Source organism: Alexandromys fortis, unplaced genomic scaffold, assembly GCF_014885135.2.
Source record: "Alexandromys fortis isolate MF-2015 unplaced genomic scaffold, M_Fortis_MF-2015_v1.1 scaffold_57, whole genome shotgun sequence".
Taxonomy (NCBI): domain Eukaryota; kingdom Metazoa; phylum Chordata; class Mammalia; order Rodentia; family Cricetidae; genus Alexandromys; species Alexandromys fortis.
In genome coordinates, this window is record NW_026067941.1 from 8717016 (window position 1) to 8735220 (window position 18205).

An 18205-nucleotide genomic window follows, 5' to 3' on the forward strand; every position below is an offset into this window, starting at 1 on the left:
ACTTGGTGTGTAGCTCCATGGTGAAACACTTGCCATGACATTGCGGGACACTGTCCTCAGTATGCGAAAGTCAACGAACCACTCAACCATCTTAACCAACCAGTCCATCAATCCATCAATCATTCATCAGTCAGTCACTCAGTTCTGAAGGGTGGAGTGAGTGTGTGTCAAGTGGTGGGAGGAGAAGGCTGGTTTACGTAAAGACATCCTTTCCCCTATTTTTGAACGCTGACCCGCCCTCACAGTACTGTGTGGACTGGGCTAAGGAAATGTGAATTACCAGATTAGCCTTCTAGCTCTTTCTTTTCCTGGTCCTGAATTTTAAAATTCTTCCTTGTATTTTGCCATCTCTCTCTGCACCCACCCCTTGTTGTTAAGGGAGGAGGCAAGTCTTCATTTGGAATTCTGGAGAACGAGCTGCCAAATCGCTTCTGGAAGGCTGACCCGCAATGGTTTGAACGCTGCTTTTTATGGGGTGTTAAGTTTAGTTCGGCTCTCTGCAGGTAGCTAACCACTGGTAAATGTTAAAGAGAAAGCTCTCGAAGAAATGCTGTTTAAAAGTCTGCTCCTGGTAGAAAAATCCAATGCAAAATGAATAAAGGAAGCGAACATATTTGAAAAGTCCTCCTACCAGGATTAAATGATCTGTCTTATTCCTTTCTCATTTGCATCTCTCTTCCCACAGCAGCTGACCACTCACACATGATGCCTAGCAACGGGAAGTTCTGTAGGTACCATAGAAGATGCAGTCATAGAAGCATGCAGCATTTTATATTCAGATAAGATTACACAGACTCCTTTTTTCAGCCTTCTTATTTGAATTATGATATTCCTTTCACAAAAACCAGGTAAATTCTACATATTTTAAGGCAGTGGTTCTCAACCTTCCTAATGCTGTGACCTAATACAGTTCCTTGTGTTGTGGTGACCCCCAGCCATAAAATTATTTTTATTGAACTGCATAACTGTAATTTTGCTACTGTTATGAATCATGATGTAAACGTCTATGCTTTCTGATGTTTTTAGGCGAACCATGTGAAAGGGTCATTTGACCCTCACAGGGGTTGTGACACACAGGTTGAGAATCACTGTTTTCAGGGCTGTATAGTGCTTTTAGTTAGTTAGTTAGTTAGTTAGTTAGTTAGTTAGTTAGTTTGTGTGTGAAGGCCAGAGGACAGCTTTGTGCTATCTTCAAAAAATGTTTTTGAAATAGGAACTCTCAGTTGCCCTGGAGTTCAATTATGCTGGCCTAATTGGCCAGCAAGACCCAGGGATTCTCTGGTCTCTGCTTCCCCTGTCCTGGAATAACAGGTGCATGCCATTCTGGGCATGGTCACGTGGGTTTGGGGGATGGAAATAAGCCTGCATACTTGCGAGGCCAGTTCTTTGCTGACTGAGCCATCTCTATGCCCCACAAAGCACATTTTTTTTAAATGGCTGAATTATTAATTATCCAAGTAATTCCTGCTTCCTGGACCTTTAAGCAGTTTACATTTTTCTAAATTATTTTTGGTTATTCCTGGTATTTAACAACTGGAGTACTGGATACTATACTCTCAATGTTCATATAGTCAAAGGCTCACTGAGTGCTGTACATTGGGACAGATGTGATAGTAGTTATCAACCCAGGAATAAGTAATGAAAAACACAAATTCAAATTGTTATAAAACAGAAAATAAACAACATAACTAACTAAATAAAAGACAGAGCATGCTGAGTTTTGGTGAGTGTGTTAAGTTGGAAAAAAGGCAAGGCCAAAAAAAATTATGTAGAGGAAGAGTTAGAAATTCGTATTTGTAAAAAGTATCAGGTTAGTTTCAGAAAGGAGGGCAGGAGGAAAGCATCTGGGAAGTGTCAGGAGACAAGGACTCCAACCAGAAGAACCCACAAGGGTGAAGGCCCTGAGCTGTAAATGTGTGTACATGCGTGTGTGCATGCGTGAGTGTGTGTGTGTGTGTGTGGTTGTGTGAATGTGCATGCGTGAGAGAGAGAAAGAGAGAGGGAGGGAGGGAGGGAGGGAGGGAAGAAGAAAATGTCTAGAAGTCAGTTGAAGTAGACTGACTGGGGGAATTACTGGGGGATGATGGGAGGAGTGAGATGATTGGGTGCTTAGTTCCTGAGGGGAGAAAAACTATGGAAGATTTTGTTCAGAAGAATGTTGTATTTTAGGGGAATCCTGGCCTGAAGGCAAACTGGAACAGAGGAACAAGTGACTTCATTTTTAATTAAAAATTTTCTTAATACAATATGTTTTGATCATTTTCTTTCCCCTCCCCAACTCCTCCCAACCTCCCTAACCACCTAACTCTTGCTATCTTGTTCTCTCTCTCTCAAACAAAATAAACAAAAAGCCAACCCCTCTGAAAAATCAAAACAAAACCCTATAAGGCAATATATATATATATATATATCAAATACCAATATATATATATACCAAAACATAACAAAAAGTCACAATATAAAAACATGGACTCAATTTTGTGTTGACCAACTATTCTAGGGCCTTCTCTGGAGTGTGGTTGGTAGACCCAGTGACACTTTCTTGGAGAAAATAGATTTTTCTTTTTCCCAATAGGTGTAACAATTACAAATAACTTCTTGGTTAGGAGCTGGACTTTTTGTCTGCTTCCCCCTCTCAGTCCTGGGATTGTGTCCGGTTTGAACTTGTGCAGGTCTCGTGTGTGCTGTAACAGTTTCTGAGTTCATATGTGTCTCAGTGGCAGGAACCACTCTGTGTAAATATTCTAGATTATGGAACATTGTGGCTTGGGTCAAGCGGTGTCCGAGGGAAGGTAAGAAGTATAGGACTTAGATGTGCTTAGAACTAGCTGGAGTTAGCAGAGTGAACGTGGAGTGGGAGTTGGAGGGAGGACACACCAGGTTTTCAGGGAAAACAACTGAGCTTGCTGCTCTCATAGTGAGCACAGTGGGCTGGGGAGGAGTGATGTATTCATTTGTGTCCTGCTAATGATAACACAAGACCACAGAGCTGATGATTTATGAAGAAATGAGATTGATTTTTTTCCACGTTTCTGTTTGGAGTTGAGTGGTTTCCTCTGAAGATGACCATGCTGTTGGCAGCATTCTGGGGCGGTGCTGGACACCACATGGTGAGAGACAGGGGATGTACCTTGTATGTGCACACTCGTGTGTGAATATGGTCTCTATGTTCTCTCTCCTTATGGCAACCACAAGATCCAATCATGAGGCATCTGCCCTAATAATGACTTCATCTGGTCATAATCCAAAGGCCTTGTCTCTGAACACTGTTCACGTGACTTGTCTGTTGTCTTAATCCCTTACGGTGGAGACTGAACACCAGCATGAGACGTGGGTAGACAAGCCATATCAAAGCTGCATCTTGAGTGGCTGCAGGAGCTGGGTTTCAGATTTAAAGATGTGTGAGCCAAGGCATGTCTTCAAAAGATTCCTCTTGACAGATTGCTGTGCCTCAGAAGGCACAGGTTGCCTCCCAGTTTTCAGAGATGCAACTGTTTGGTTTTAGGGGATTTCCTCATTGTGGTTTTAAATCGGAATATATAATCTCTCTCAAGAATCATTTGCTGCTTTTTTGGTGTAAGCACACATCTTGTTTTAGCCATAAATCTCTTTACCATAGATTACATTTTTGGTTGGCTGTCTCAGAAGATTCTTCATAGCTATGCCTTCTGCATTAAAACAGGGCCTTTTGTGTCCTAAATGACGATTACGGTTTAGCCAAACTCTCGCATTGAAGTCATAATCTGCTCTTTGTGACAGCATAGTGGTTGCTCTGGGAAATGATTAGGATGTCACAATCAGGATCAGGATGCCAGGTGGAGAACAAGTGTGAGGGACAGATGGTCATCCTCTTAGAAGCAAGGAGAAAAGAATCCTTGCCTTCCCTATCCATGCTCACAGAGATAAGAGAAGGAGGCCAGGCATGTTAGGATCTATAAATAGAACTGTTTCTGAGGAGACTGCCTTCCTCAAGATTTCATTAGGCATCAGAAAGCCCTTTGCACTTAGCAATTAAAGGCACTCATTTGCCTATGCTGTATTATGAGCTGGAGGAGAGAAAGCCAAACTCGCATTCTTATTGAACAGATGCAGGTAGAATGCCTGAGAAAGCTCTAAATGGGCTCTATAAATCTCAAGTGGTTCCACCCCCTCTAGATCATAAAACTGCTTGAGGATGAAACATCCCCAGCACTTCTGTGTTAACTCCTTCTTGGAATGATAGCGTTGCCATCTTTTGTTGGTCACCTGGGCATTGCCTACCTACAAGAGGGGCATCCCTAGGCCCAGAGAACAGTCTTTGCTCATCTTCCCACCACTGCTGGGGATCAGAGGCCAGGGTCTGCTGTTTAGCCCTTGGACAAGCCAACAGCGGCATTTCTGTTTGCTGGTCCCTGTAGAGACCGGGCTCTGGTCTGACTTTGTTAGGGTCACATTCAAATCTGCTGAATCTGCAGAACCCAAAGAAGGCGAAACCAGGGAACGGACTTTGACAAGCCACATCAGAAGTCCTTCCTTCTTCCATCTTTTCCCTGGGGACCACAATCAAGCCAAGCAGCTTTTCCACCCAGGGTGGTTTGGATTCAGGTACATGCCTTTGATTAGTCATGGAAGACTGCCCAGGAAAATAATGTTGGCCTCTCGGGGAACTCGGTTGTAGATAAACTTTGTGTCTTATAGTTCTGCCCTGGGATGGCCAAGGAATTCTTCGTTTTATGTTCCAGAAACCTTTGCTAACCCATGGAAACTGCAGGCAGAAGTTTACGTATCCCCAGCATTGCCAACTGATGTGGGAGTGATTTTTTTCTAATCTGTTGCTTTCATTGGTTAATTAATAAAGAAACTGCCTAGGCCCATTTGATAGGCCAACCCTTAGGTGGATGGAGTAAACAGAACAGAATGCTGGGAGAAAGAAGCCATGTCAGGAGTCGCCATGATTCTCCCACCCGACACAGACGCAGGTTAAGATCTTCCCTGGGCCCTCTCTGTCTTCTCTACCCTGGGAGCAGCTCTCTTGCCTTGGCCCCTCACCCTTGAAAATGTATGCCTGTTCCAGGTTCATCTCCACCCGCTCCTTGGTCAGGAGCACCTCTCAGCTGCTGAGCCGTCCTCTGTCTGCAGTGGAGCTGAACCCACAGACACAGAAAGATGAGGAACCCTTCTCTGAAGCAACAGCTCTTCTCCTACGCCATTCTGGGCTTTTCCCTCTCAGAGGCCATGGGGCTCTTTTGCCTAATGGTGGCCTTTCTCATCCTCTTCGCCATGTGACGCAGCTGTCTCCACTTCACCTCCCGTAGTTCTTTTGCGTCCCATCTGCCCTGTATGTTCCTTTTCCTCTACCTTCCCAGGAAGTCTGGGGAAAGTGACTGGCTCAGGGTTTGACAGAGAGAAGACAAATAAATACTGTATTAATAAGAAAAAAAATCTTCCCTGGTAAGCCATCTTGTGGGCTACACAGATTATTAGAAATGGCTTAGATCAATATGTAAGAGCTAGCCAATAAGAGGCTGGAACTAATGGGCCAGGCAATGTTTAAAAGAATACAGTGTAATTATTTCGGGGCATAAGCTAGCCATGCGGGTGGCTGGGTGCCGGGGATGCAGCCTCGCCGCTCATATTTCAACAGTCAACACAGTCAGAAAGTTTACACCATGCTTGAAGCCCATCCTTGAACACTCTTACTTTTCTATACAAGTTTGGGGGTTTTGTTGTTTTTTCTCTTTTTCATCTGCTGAGTTTGTCTTGAGTGCATCATCACTGTTCTGGGCACTAAGTCTATAGCAGCAAATGAAGACAACTGTACCTTTATATTTACATATCAATACAATGGATAAAAACTCCTCAGTAGAAACTCAAATAATTCACTTTCATTTTCCTTTTTAATCTTGCTTTCTCATATTCCTACATCAAACATGCATTACTTATACTAGAGAAACAAAAGAAAAGAGATAAAACCCATGGTTCCTTTCTTAAGACTAAGAAGCAATGACAAGTGTTCCTTGTCATGCTGTGTGGTTTGAAAATGAATTTGTATTTTATCAGTCATGGTAATATTCCATAGGTGTTTGAATGGATAAAGGCCCAGGGATGTGGTGGGTATGTCACCTACTCAGGCTTTGACTAGTGCACACAAGCAGATGCTTCGAGGTAATTCAGGCCTCTTGGGACTCAGTTGTCCTTAGATGAGGAATACTGTCTCTAAACCAGGGCTCTGCAGCTGCGGCTCACAAGCCACATGCTGTTTATGTAAACAGTTGCATCAGGACACAACAGCAGAGTCAACTGGGTATAGCAGAAGTGGCTTGGATCTCAAAGCTTGAAGATTGTACTATCTGACCCTTTACTGACGGACCAAACCTGTGGGTCCCAGTTCTGAAGTTGTGCCATCCAATAGCACTTCATGGAACAATGGTCAGTGAGCAACAGGGACATCCAGCTTTTACTTGAGAGACTAACAACTTAGATCCCATATTTGTGCAGCAAGCACTTCACCTACCGGGTCATCTCCTCAGGCTATGAACCTTATTTTTTAGGAAGTATTAGGTTCACAGCAGAACTGTACCTAGGGTTTCTGTATGCCCGCAATGCCAATGCATGCATAGCCTCCCCCTCTACTCACATCACAGCACCAGGACATTTGTTAAAACAAGTGGACCTTCATTGGCATCGAGTTAGCACTCAAAGTTTATAGCTTACTGTGAGGAGCCCAACTTGGTGTTGGGCATCCTACAGATTTTGACAGATACATGTTGCATTCTAATCTCTTTTACAGAGGTTAAAAAAATAGAAGATGCATGTTACAGTTTGGGTGTGTCCCCTAACATTTCTGTATGATTCCCAACCTTAATCCCAATGAGGAAATTCTGGGAGAAGGGGGGTGTGGAAGGGGAAGGAGAGGGCAGAGATACGTTTAGTTGCTGTACAATTTCGTGACTCTTTTTCTCTTCTGCAAGCTGGAGGTGGGCAGGTGAGCATATGTGGATATGAGCTCCATGCTCGTCGGTTGTCTCCTGCCTGCTTCTGGCAGCTGGCCTTGTTAAAGATGGAATACAGGTCTCTCCTAAGTATCTCAGGTGCTTTAGTAACTACCAGAGAACGGTGCTGGCGATGCCAGAAGCCAGCCTGCTTTCCCTAGGAAGGCGTGCATAACCCAGAGATGATTCCCACTCTCCTGGGAGCTCCCTGACCTCTGTTTCCAAACCAAATTGTATCCAATGCCGTTCACCCTAAACAGCGCCATCATATACAGCGAGCTTGTCCTTTAGAGTTAGCCCCTTCCAGGTGGTCTTCATGTAGCCCTGGGTTGAGGTGGGGTTTGCAGTTCGCCATGAGATCACCATTTTGGGAGCCATGCTGTACTCTTTTAAAGGAAGTAGTGTGGACCTTATTCAGAACTTCAGATGTTGGTAGTGATCTAGTGCCCCGTACCCCATCAACACCTTCCTTCTGATTCTTCATTATTAGTGCATCATGCTAGAAAGACATTGTAAGATTCTCAGTATCCCCCAGATTGCCTCAGTGTTTTTCAGGAATGATATTAGGCTTTTTTTTATATCACTACTAGAGACTCTAGGGCTTTGTTTCTCAGTATCTCTAATACATTTTCAAGAAGTGAGGTGGAGGCAAAGTAAAACCGGCATAGGATGTGTGAGATGTGATCTGTAAACCCGGGTGGCTCAACTTATATTTCCCTAATGACGCCCATTCATCCTAAACCATGAAAACGGCGGATCCAGAATGCTGCTAGTGAAGGCGATTCCTGAACCAGCACCACACCCATATGCTATAAAGCATGAGTAATTTAACCAGAACTCTGAGGGAGAGGTGCTAATGCGTTAGACAGGCATTGAGCTGAGCCATCCTTGGCTTCCTCATGAGTTTCAGGCACAGACCTGAAGGACTTTCTACTGCAGACCTACAGTCAACTTTCCTGGAATACTGAACCCTTTAAGAATGACAAGGTACAAGCAGAAAGATAGCATTGTGTCCCTAATAGACCGCACTTCATCCAAAAGTGCATTCTAAGATCTTAAAATGCATACCAATTTCCCTTTCCCAGGAAAGGAAGATTGAGGTCCCTATAGTGCTAGAAGGTATACTATTGATCTCTTCTCTGGGAACCACATTTCCTCTGGAGGTACAGGCGCCATGACTGGTGTGGTGGAGAGGAATTCCAGCTAAGGGTTTTTTGTTGTTGTCTTTGTTCCAAACTTCGCTCTAGTGGTATCTTACATCTACTACTTTTTTGTTGTTGTTGTTGTTGTTAGAGGAATATTATAAAGGACTGTAAGACTTGGCTTCTTCTAGTAAGAAGAGAGACAAATGGGCTTCTTTCTTTTCCGCTAGGGGAGGCTGGAAGCTTGGGGGCTAAGGAGTTTCAAATGTATAGAAACTAGAGAAGGTGACAGGAAAAGCTCTGGCCTGAGACAAGACACCTGAACCGTTAAAAATGTCATCAGTTCCCTTGGGTTCTCTGGCCCTAATGAAGGAGCCAAAAGAGAATTGTGCCTGAGTTTGTGTGCATCCTTACACTCTTGTTGGTCTGGCTTCCTCCTCTGCTGAATCCTGCTGTAGTCTACTCAGGAGAAGAGGATGAATGTTGTCCTGAATCTTCTTTGACATGGGCCCAAGAGCTTGGCCCCTGTCATTGGTCATCTCTAGGTTCAGTGAACCAGGGTAAAGATGCTTTTATTTTCTTTTCCTATAAGCAGTCTAAGCTCATTGGCCTGCCAAGGGCTTTGGAGGCCAGACTATGACCGGTTGCACTTCCATCTTTCTTTGCACACATGGTATTTAGAGAGGTCCTGGGTCTAGAGTTGTAGGGAGCTGATTAAGGGAATCATAACATGGGTCTTGCATGTAACTCTGATATGCTATGCTCTGCCCTTTACGTAACATGTTACCTCCAAATCTTTGTCTTCGGGTTCCTATCTCTTGTGCCCCAGAAATGAGAAGGCAGAAAGAATGTTTGAGGCATTGACATTGAATAAAAATTCTTTACGGTGGGAACTATAACCACTCTCCTTCAGCCAGTTCGATTTGATATCTGCCAAGAAGTTTCATAAAGTTTTATTCAAACGTACCGTGATCAGTGAGTGAAGTGACAGCACCCCCATATCCACTCCCAGGATGCTGGTGATGGCAGTGTCTCTCTGCACAGAACCTCAGGCAACTGCCCATGGAGGACAAGAACAAGAGCCTGGCCCCTGGTTACCTGGTTGCATCATCATTACCAATTCTTCCTCTGACCACACAGAAGCCTCTATGAGCCACCAGACATGCTATTGAAGCATCGTATCAAATTATCACCCTTGTCAAGCCAGCGGCACTGCCCTTTATTCTTATCCCAGGGATGAACCTTTTCTGACATCACGGCACATTCAAGTAAAGTCTTTTTCCCCCCTTGGTGCCTTTTCCCAAAGGGACTGAAAAGCCAGTTGGATTAAATATATCAGCCATCAGCCATTTACAGCATATTTTATTATAGCCACTGTAGATGTGTTAGTGGAAGAAAATCAACTCGTGGCCCAGAAACCCTTGGCAAGTATCCTTTATACGAGTTGCACAGTCTGTTCTGGCCCATTAATCTGACAAGCATCAAGTGAACTGCCTTAATCAGGGAGCTGGTAAAGGAACAGAGGACAAGAGAGGGGATGTATGATCCCAGCCCATGAGAGCTTAAAACACTGTGTGGAGAGAGCAAATTCAGCCAGACAGGGAAACTCAGCAGAAAGCAGCACCAGACAGATGAATAGAGTACACATAGAGTCAGCACTTGCTGAAGGCGCTCACGAGGGCGGCTGTTAGTGAGATGCATGTGGCCTTCACTGCACAAGGTGGGGAGGCAGGCTGAGCTTTCCGAGAAAGCTAGGGAGCTTAGACCCTACAGGCGGCCTTTAGATAGAAACATGATTATATATTTTTTTTCCTGAAAGATCACATTGGGTGTTGGATGGAGAGTGAGGTGGGAATGTGTGTGACAGGGTAGTCTTGACAGAGTGAGGAAGGGAGGATTGAAGCAAAGTGCATATAGAAAGAAACGGATGGTTTTGAGGGAACGTCTCCAATGGGGAACCATAAGAAGGTTGATTTGAAAGAAAGAATGACTTACGGTCTCATAGGATGACCCAAGGCCGCCATCTGAGTACCAGAGCCAGAAGGAAGAGCTATTGCATTCATCGGAAAAAGGATGGCAGGCCTTGACTAGGAAAGCAGTGATGGAGTTTTCCAGGGCTGGTGAAATTCTGCTTTTAGTTAGAAGATTCAGCCCATAGGATTTGCTCCCACACTAGATGGGAGGTGTGAACGAAAAGCTAAGGCCGACTCCAAGGCCACATCTGTTGAGATGAGGACAGTGGTACAGACTGGATTTATAGGGGAAGGGCTGGGTGTCTATCAGATATCCCAGTGGAGACAGTAAGCAGGCAAAAGGAGTGCAAGTGTGTTCAATGTGAGGAAAGACTAGAGGTATAAATTTGGGAGTTTCTGATGTGCAGCTGGGTTTTAAGACCACAGAGTAGATGCTATCACCAAGGGAGCAAATGTAAGTAGAAAGGATGAGATCACACGGAGTCCTGGGGCACATCAGTGCTAAGAGGTAAAGGGGATGAGGAGACAACTGCAAGGCAGATGGGAACACTGGCCTGTGGGTCAGCAGGAAAACCCAGCAGCGTGCTGCTTGGAACCACAAGCATGAAGCAGTTTAACATGCAAAAGTGATGGACTGTCGCAAACGATGTGGATGGGGACGTAAGAAAGAGATGGCTGAGTTTCTGGGAGCTCAGTGGTCCAAATGTAGGGGTAAGTTTGATAAGAATGGTTTTGGAGAAGTAGAGGAAACAAAGACGTGAGTGTGTTGGTGTCAGGAGGAAGCAGATAAGACATCGGCTGTAGTGACTACAAGGCAAAACTGCTGCAAGCAGAGGAGAGAAATAGGTAGGGAATTTTGGAAGTGGGAAGGGGTCAAGGAAATCATTGGTATTGGATGAACACAGTTCAGGCCATTTCTCCGGCTTAACTCTGCGTGTTGTCATTCAGGAACTCCTGATTTCCTCTTCTCCCTTCCTGTGTCCTCTGGATCAGCGTTACCCTGTGTTCTCAGGATACTTATCTGTGTCCTTCCAGGGGGCAGGAGCATGGTCACCTTGCTTGGCTTCCCATATATACAGCTCTCAGCTTCAGACACATCATTCCAACATGCGGCCTGTCTGAGTGATGAGTGTTGAGTACCAAGATCTAAAATCTTGCAAGTCCCCCATGGGGTTTTATTCATTAATACAAGGTTAAGGTGTTCAATGCTCACCTCATCTTCCAAATATTTTTAAGTTCATTCTTTTAATTACCAAACTATATATTATATTACTAAAGCTGAGAGAGGACTAGGAAAATGGCTCTGTTGGTAAAGTCCCGGCTCTACAGTTTCCTCTCAAAACGTGGAGATGTCACACAAATGTCCGTGAAGGTTTTCAAGAATTTCTTCTAAACAGCATTTTCAGATTGTTGCGAGCACCGGCATGTGGGCAGGAGCCTTGCCAGTTGAGTTTGGCCAGCGGATAGGAGTGTGAAATGCAGATCAGTTTGTTACCTGCCCGCAGCTGCATCCTTCTTCACAAAGCCACACCCCTTGCCCATCTCACCTGCAGAATGTACAGTGTCAGGGCTCCTCAGCGTATCCCTTGGCACCGTGTCCTGTGTGCTGATTCAGCTCCGTATTGACTAGCCCATCTGGCATTTTAAGAGCTCATGTGTCTCGCTGCTCTCTTTCCCCCTTTTCTTAGCATGCATGCTTCTTCTGCGCACCAAGAATGCGTGGGTGAAAACTAGTCCCCATCCACTTTGAATTGAATTTTAGAAAACGTGCGAGCTTCTTTACCTTCATAGGCTGCCTACTTGCTTGCTTTTCTGTTTCCTATAGGTCAGCAGCTGTTAGAGGAGACTCGGCTTAACACGCTTTCCTCCACCCCATATCCCGGCGGCTTTCCAGTTAAATATCCAGCTATGTGATTGTGCGCTACTGCAAACAGTGTTAGACATGAGCATTCCTGTGGCTTAATCGAATATTAGATGGCGGGACTTGGCCAGTCTGGGATTACGCGTGATTCATGTAGGTGTTGAGGTTTCCATTTTCCACCCTCCCTGCTTCCCGAGTCTCAGCCTTTTGTCATAGCCAAGTACAGCTACTTTGGGATCATAATTCCCTTCCTGGTTTTAGCAGTCTCTTATTTGGCTTTTCTTCAGCTGAAACCAAATGTGCCCACACAATCATTAGCAAGTGTGGGGATGGTGCGGAGCTGAATATTCATTGTACACCCACAAGGTTTTAGGTGCTATGCAGAACACGATTGCCAGGGGATTGCTTTTTGTCTAAGATGCCAAAGGAAGTTAATTAGCAGTTGAGAGCAATGTTCTTACACTGTGACCACCCGATCATGCTGGACAAGGCAGAAAGGGTGAACCGTGCTGGAGAGGCAGCAATGGAGATGGAGCACACTGACCAGAATGGGCTGTAGTTAGACATGGAAAGAGACGTTCATCAATGTGCTGGACAGAAGTCTCCTCAGGGTTCCAGAAAGACAGTACTGGAGAGAGAACCAAGTACATGGGAAGGAGGCCTGAGGAGACTCCTAAACCATCCTACGTTCTCAGTCTCACCCCACAGGGCCATGGGGTAGACACTAGGGATAGATTTCTGTAGCTCCCCGGAAGTTCATTCCACAGAAGGAACAAGTGGTACAGAACAGGCCTTCACTCAAGCCAGTACTCACAAGAGACCAGTACTAACTAATAATTGTTACGAAATGTCCAACAGAGGCCACTAAGGGAAGAAGGAGCTATTTTAGCTCATGGTTTCAAGGCAACAAAGGCATGGAGCCAGGTCTCCATCCATGGTGGTAAGAGTCTGTTGTATGACCTATTACATATTGGCGGATAAGCATGAAGAAACCTTGGGATGGGACCAGGCAGGTTACAACCTCTGGCCCCACCCCTGCAGCTCTGTGTCTGCCAATTAGGCCCCATGTTAAAAGGTTCCACAGCCTCACCACCCATCCCTATCAGGGAATGAGGATTCAGGCTCGTGAGCCCCGGGGGGATATGTGACCCTGGATAAGTCACACGCATCTTAGAACCTTGATTTTCTCATCTGAAAAATAGGTGTATTATTGTGTCCACACAGCTCAGAAGTGGAGTGAGTATATTGAGAGGCTGGGACCTGCCTGACACACAGGAGGTGTGGCTCTTGCTAATGGCTCTCATTGTGTGCTGGACAGGCATGCATCTTCAGGATGTAAAGGTGAATCTTAGGGATCATCCACCATAGGCAAGGTCCAAAAGTGTTGGGGAATAGCTTATAGAAAAGCAATAGGCCTGTATTTGAATATGTGATGATCAGGAGGGAGTAGAAGAAAACAATAAGGCGGGGGTGGGGTAGGGAGTTTCCACAGAAAAGAAAGCCATTAGGACATCTATGGCTGTCCTTGCCTCCCTCCCCCATCACATGGAGCCTTCTTTTCCTTCCAAATCAGTGACAAAGCCCTAAGAGCTGCTCGCGCTTGGCATTTGGAGGCTTGTGCACACCAGGCCCTATAGGAGAGCACTTGATGCAGGTAATTTAAAGTGTCAGCTCCTCATCCAGGAGAGGGGCCTATTAAATTATGTACGGTAAATATTTTTGCAAGTTGGAACTCTGAAGAAGACTTATTGATCTGTGGCAGGCTGCCAGACAGCTGGTAAAGATTGGGAAACTGGTTCTCAGTCCAGGGCAGGTCCTAGGAGGGGGAGGAAGCCAAACCAGGTGAAGTGCCCGCAGTTTCTTCCAGGGCTGCTGAATCGATCAATAGCAAACCGTGGCCTAGACTGCTTGGCTTGTACTGTGAGGTGACACTGACCCAAGCCGTATGAACACGGTTGATATTCTGGGTGGCCTGTATGGAATCCCACACAAGGGAGGGGAGTTGATATCAGAAGACTACATAGGTCTCCTGGAGGGGACACATGGCTCTGATAAGGGGTAGATGGTCCTGACCTAACTTTAAGTTCTGTCTTTGCTTCAAAAGTTCACAGTTTGTCTACTGAGATGACTTTAATACTCCATCAGCCCCACCTCTGTGGCCAGGACCCATGGCTGCTCCCTTCCCTGCCTCTTTCCTGCAGATTGGACTGGGTCATTTCTTGTGTTTTGGTTATGTCCTTCTAGACAGGTCCCTACAAGGAAACCATGAAGAATAGCTGAGAGACTCCATGAGTGCTTCATCCCTGAAGTCCGAGCTGAAGTCCATGGTCTACATCCCTCTCAGTCTCCATGGTCATGATCCTAGTGTCTACAATGCATCCTGGAACAAGACAGGGCTCAACAAATACATATGGAGTTAGCAACGCTCCTTCCTTCTGCATCTTGATTAGTTCTTCTAAGGTTCTTGGGGTTAAAGCACAGGGAATGATGGAGAAAAAAGACCATCTTGGTGCTCAGAACTATGCAGAACCCTTTGGACCGAAGCATGCATGGCATTGCCTCAGGACCTGGCATCCAGGGGCCTCTTGTCATTTGGAAACTCCTGACAGCTGGGCTATGGGACAGAAGGAACCCCAGACAGGCACAGATGGTCCAGAAGCAGCCTGAAGTCACAAAAATCAGTGCCCGAAGCTGACCTTTATCCTCTTTCCCTCGCCCCTGGAAGCTCCCACCCCTTCTATCTTCTTTCTTCTCCCCAGAGGTCTTAGCATGACCAGGGACTTGGCATGCACTAAGGCAGGTCATCGGTTTCCCCTCCCTCTTTCTTCCTGCTTCCTGGCGCTTTGCGGATTGGTGGCTTATTTGCACCTTCAGTGGTTATGGAAGAGCAAAAGAAAGGAACCCATAGATAGACAGTTTTGCTGCTCATTAGTAACCTCCATCTGGCGAGAGATGCTAGTGAATCCAGTGGTAACAACACATAGCTAGGGGTTGCTGTTTTCCCCCTTGAGACTTCTCGTGGCCTTGCCTCTCCCCCATTAGCACCACAGGACAAAAGTCTTGTCTGCATCCTGAAGTGTGTGTAGTAGATTCATGGCCGTGCCAAGGAGTTTTGGCATTTTAAGTGAGCATCCTAAGTAAATTGGAGAGAAAAGTGCTACCTTCGTGTGTGTGTGTGTGTGTGTGTGTGTGTGTGTGTGTGTAGTGCATGATATATATTTGTGAGATTTGTGTGTGTACATGTGTGCAGTGTCTGTTTAATATGGCATCTACTTCTCTGTGGTGTGTGTGCTTATGTGCTCTCTCTTTTCCTCTCTATGTGTATGGTGTGTGCATTGTATGAATATGTAGAGTATGCATATATGTGATATGTCTCCTCCCTCTCTGTGCCTATGTGTATGATATATGTGTATGTATATGTAGGGTATGTGTATTCCCCTTCTCTGTGTCTGTGTATGTGGGGAGTATGTGTGTATATGGTACATGTCTCCCTTCTGTCTGTGTGTGGACTTGTTTCAAAACCAATTTCTCTCTTTCTTTCTCTTTGTGCTGGTGAAAACTTGCTGCCTTTCCTCCCACTGTCTCTGGGAGAAGGGCGGCTGCTCTGTGCTTGAGGTTTAGCTCTCTGCAGGGAGCCGTTCCCTGGCTGTTTAAAGAAGGCTTTATGCTTTGCAGCCTTAGATCATTTCACATGATGAAACGTCGTCTCGCTACTGACAGTTGTAATTTAAAATGTTTGACGGTCTCTTCAGCTGAAAAAGAGGAATTGTCTCTTGCTATAGGCAGACTTGGAGAGTCGCTGTTACTAAGCAGGGCACACTGGGTCTGGCTGGCCTTGCTGTAGGTCATGTGACATCATTGGAGGTTCTTCCTCTTGCTTCTGTTCCCACACCTCTCAGATTGTGTCCCTCACACCTAGTTTCTCAGTCTTTGGGCTGTCCCTGCATTCCACGGGAGAAAGACAATACAATTTTGGTTATAATGCTGTTAAACCTTCACCAGTAAGTCCATTTTGTTTAAAATTGCTTATATCAGGGAAAACCTTAGTATAAATTAGGTTCTCCCTGATATAAGCATATAATGTATATTTATAATGTAAATACAATTATATAATCGAACTTTCAACCTTTTCTTTTATTCATGCTCAACTTTGTTTTCTCTCCTGGGAATCAAAGAGGCACATACAAATAATCTTTGAGGTTCAAGTAGTAAGCACACTTTTTCTGGCCAGAAACATTGCATTAAGATGGTCAGTGATGAAAGCATCTAGGGCCCCAGAGTGTGAACTTCTACTTGACATTGGATAGGAAGGAAGTAGAAAGGAAGACAGGGTGATGTCTCTTTTCTTACCTTGTTTAGAACAAAAGGAAGAAAACTTCCGGCTGAGTGGTTCCAGGCATCAGTCCCACACTGCCTGTCAGGTCTGGACTGCTTAGCCTGGTGAGAGAGTTTATGACATTCGATGTCCTATGAAGCTGCAGGGAAACAGTGGTTGAAATGTCCCAGCACCAGTGACTGGGCCATGCGGTTGTACGGAAGATGGTGTGTGCTGGGGGCGATGAGAGTTGGCTCCATCCTTGCACCTCTCATGGCTGTCAGAAGCACTGCAGGCTGGTCAGCGATGGCATGGCTCTGTAAAAAGTCAGTTGATTTCCAATATCAGAAAAGAGGGCCTTGGAAAAGTGTTTGCTCTGGATGGATTTTTCCTCCCGTTCTCAAACCACAGCGAGGAGCTACCTCTGAACAAGAAACTGGAGCTACCATTTAAAAATGCCATTTTTTAAAATTTCAGTAATGTGAAGCTTTCCATGGGAGATGTTGAGTTGTGTGTGTATGTGTGTGTGTGTGTGTGTGTGTGTGACCAAAATCAACTTGGGAAGGAACGAATTTATTTCAACATATAGTCCTACCTCACAGTCCATCATCAAAGGCAGTCAAGGCAGGAACCAGTAGACAGGAGCAATTGCAGAAGCCATGGAGAAGTGCTACCTACTGCTCACCCATCATGCATTGCTCAGTCAGCTCTCTTATAGCACCTAGGACCCTAGGCCTGTGCCCTGGGGGTGGCACAGTCCACAGTGAGCTGGACCCTCTCAAATCAATCATCAACCAAGAAAACGCCCTATAAACTTGCCTGCGGTTCACCCAATGAAGGCATTTTCTTGATTAAGAGTCTTTCTTCCAAGATGACCCACAATTGTGTCAAGTTGACATAAAAAACTATCCAGTACACAGTGTGTGTGTGTGTGTGTGTGTGTGTGTGTGTGTGTGTGTGTGTGTGTGTGAAGCTAGGGCTGGAACATTTAAATTGTAGCTAGGTGACACAGACAGGATGGGAAGGTACCAGGAACAGCTACCCAGCCGCTGCAATAAGTTCAGATTTCGGAAGTCTGAGTTTGCAGAAGGCCAGAAAAACCAAGACTATGATTGAGCAAGATCTAATAAAGGGGATGACAATGTGCAAAGGAGATGAAAAACACAGGGAGTTCAAAATGTTGCAGGTTCAGATGTACAAACAGATGAGAAAGCAAGGTGTTCTTGTGCTTGAGAGAGAAACTGAGCACTGGGGGGATTTCTTACCCTGTCGTCAGAGCGTTTCCATCTCTGCGTACCTGTCTGGGATCGTGGCCGACAGAGGCAGAGGGACAATAACAAGGAGAAACTGCCCAGCTGCAGGCTGCCATTTGAGTGGACAGACTCGTGCTGGGCAACACTTGCAAAACATTTGCTGTCAGCCTGACCAGAAGCCAAAGAACGGCACGTTTGACTGTCAGTAGGATTTAGGGCAAGTTGGAAAAGATTATCTTATACTGGATTTAGACCAGGATCAAATTGAAACGTAATTAGCATTAGGTGTGATTTGCTGAGAGGAATAAAGGGGTCTTGTGGTTAATAAAGAATACTAGCCCCTCTTTGTTTCCATGTCTTAATGAACCTGAGCATGTGCCTAACAGCTGAACTCCTTCACAGATGTGATTAAGAGAGACTTCAAATGAAGGTTCTATGGTGATATGCAAGATATTCATCAGTATGGCTATAGGATAGGGTCATTTCAGGTTCCCTGTCCTCAGCTGCCCCAGGAACTAACTGGGGACATCGCCCTGGGCACCTGGGAGCCCCTCTAGCTCCAAGTCTCTTGCCAACCCTAAGATGGCTCCCTTAATTAAGATATGTGCTTCCCTGCTCCCCTATCCAACCTTCCTTTATCCCAATCATCCTGTTTCCCCAAGTTCCCCCCAACCTCCCCTTCTCACTTTT

The 18205-nt window shown here is 45.4% G+C and overlaps 1 protein-coding gene and 1 pseudogene across 2 annotated transcripts in view; both read left to right on the top strand.

Annotated features, from left to right (window-relative positions):
* The window catches only part of Tmem178b (transmembrane protein 178B), a 384621-nt gene that overhangs the window by 227030 nt on the left and 139386 nt on the right, over positions 1 to 18205 (top strand). The gene's annotated exons all lie outside the window — the stretch shown is intronic.
* On the top strand, positions 4983 to 5265 carry LOC126505153 (ATP synthase F(0) complex subunit C2, mitochondrial-like; annotated as a pseudogene).